This window comes from Onychomys torridus, chromosome 1 (genome assembly GCF_903995425.1).
Source record: "Onychomys torridus chromosome 1, mOncTor1.1, whole genome shotgun sequence".
In the NCBI taxonomy this organism is placed as follows: Eukaryota; Metazoa; Chordata; class Mammalia; order Rodentia; family Cricetidae; genus Onychomys; species Onychomys torridus.
The window spans coordinates 88,808,982-88,811,444 of record NC_050443.1 but is presented as its reverse complement, the minus strand read 5'-3'; positions in this window follow the sequence as shown (position 1 = coordinate 88,811,444).

The following is a 2,463-nucleotide window of genomic DNA, read 5'->3' as shown; positions in this document are numbered from 1 at the left end:
TTCATGGAATGAAAGAGTCATTTCCCTCAGTTGTATGCCCACTAGTGACCCCACCATGCTCCAGTGGACAGCCCCAGTCCAACGGCCCTCGTAAACTAAACTAAACAGTGCACAAAATAAAACTAAGTGATGAGTCTGGAAAAGGGACTGGCACGGAGTAAGACTGGGAAAGGTGATAGGGATGAGAGGACGCCCAGAATGCACGATGTATGTTTGAAGTCATCAAAGAACTCACTTGGTTAATAGAGAAGGCTCATGGTGTACTGGTTAGTTTTTGTCAACCTGACAAAAACCTAGACATATCTAGAGAGAGAGAATTCTATTGAGAAAATGCCTCCATAAGATTGGCCTGAAGATGAGTCTGTGGAGCATTTTCTTGATTGATATGAGAGAGCCTTCCCACTGTGGGCAGTGCCATCCCTGGGCTGGCAGTTCTGGGTGCTATAAGAAAGCAGGCTGAGCAAGTCATGATAGGCAATCCAGTAAGCAGCACTCCTTGTGGCCACTATATCAGCTCCTGCCTCCAAGTTCCTGCCCTGGCTTCCCTAGATGATAGACTACAGACTGTAAATCTTTTCTTCCCCAAGTTGCTTTTGGACATGGTGTTTTATCGCAGCAATAGAAATAGAAACCCTAGCTAAGACACATGGCAAAGACAAGATGAAAAATGTTAGCAACTTACACCCAAGCCTATACCCATCCTGCACAACACATCATATATTCTAAATTCCTTCCTTTGACTTTTCCGTGATGTTTTCTGAGTATTTTAATATGGTGCATGTGATAGTTTGAATGTAGTTGGTCCCCATAAATTCACAGGGGGTGGCACTATTGGGAGGTGTAGCCTTGTATGAACTTGTTGAAGAAAGTGTGTCACTGTGGGGGACAGGCTTTGAGGTCTGTTTTGCTTAAGCTTCACTCAGTGTCTTAGACCATTTCCTGTTGCCTGCAAGATGTAGGACTCTCAGCTGCTACTCCAACACCACATCTACCTGTATGCTGCCATGCTCCCCGCTATGACAAGAATGGACTGGACCTCTGAAACTGTAAGCCAGCCCCAATTAAATGTTTTCCTTTATAAGAGTTGTCATGCAAATGGATGGAACTAGAAAATATCATCTTGAGTGAGGTAACCCAGACTCAGGACAAGCATAGTATGTACTCACTCATAAGTGGATACTAGATGTGAGGGAAGGGATGGCCAGACTGCAACCCACAGCTCCAGAGAGGCTAGCTATCAGGGAAAGACCCTAGGAGGGACACATGGATGATCCTGTGAAGGAGAAGTGGATGATATCTACATGAGTGGACTAGGTGGGAGGGGTGGCAGAGGGCAAGGAGTAGGGGATTGAGAACATAGGGAAATGGGAGGGTCAAGCTGGAACAGGGACAGAGTGGGAGGGCAGGGAGGGAGATACCATGATAGTTGGGGACATCATGGGAATAGGAAGAGGCAGGGTGCTGGGGAGGCTCTCAGGAATCCACAAGGTTGACCCCACCTTGGTCTGCTGGCAGTGGTCCAGAGGGTACCTGGACTGGTCTACTCTGGTGACTGGTCTAGCGAATAACCTACCTGTCATCATAGAGCCTTTGTCCGTGACTGATGGAGGCAGATATAGAGATCCATGGCCAGGCACCAGGCTGAGCTCCAGGAATCAAATTGATGAGAAGATGGATTCTACAGGCAGAGGATGTCGAGATCATGATGGGAGGACTTCAGAGATGACCCACCAGACTAGTGGAAGACCATGAACTGTGGACTGGTGGTTGTGGAGCCCCCATGGCACTGGACTGGGTTCTCTGGGTACAGAAGACAGTTGTTTGGCTTGAACTGTTTGGGGGCACCCAGGCAAGGGGATTGGGATCTGTCCCTGGTCTATGGGCAGGCTTCTGGAATCCAGTGCCTGTGGTGTGACACCTTGCACAGCCTTGGTGCGTTGGGAAGGGGCTTGGACCTGCCTAGGCTCAATGTGCCAGGTTCTGCTGACTTCCCATGGGAGACCTTGATTTGGGGGATGTGGGGATTCAGGGTGGCTTGGGAGAGAGGGCTTGGGGTTGGGAGGAGGGAGGATGGGGGAATCTGTGGGTGGTATGTGGAATGAGTAGAAATTTTCTTAATAAAGAAAAATGGAGCGGGGTGGGGAGGAGTTGCCATGGTCATGGTGTCTCTTCATAGCTGTAGAAACCCTGACTAAGACAATGTCCTTTATGACTGTCTTCTCTCTGAACCAATGCAGTCACTTTAACCATGGCAAAAGAACAGCAGCTTTCTCCAATAATGTCACCTCACATTTTGCCTTTTATTCTTAAATAAGAGCCTCAAAGAAGGCTGAGGGTAGGGCTTAGTGGTAGAGCACGTGTGTAGGCCTGAATTCTGTGGAGCCGGAAGGGAGAAGGAGAAGGAAAAGCAGGAGCATCTCCTAGGGACTCATTACCTCTGTCATTTTTCAGAGTCTGTTGCTC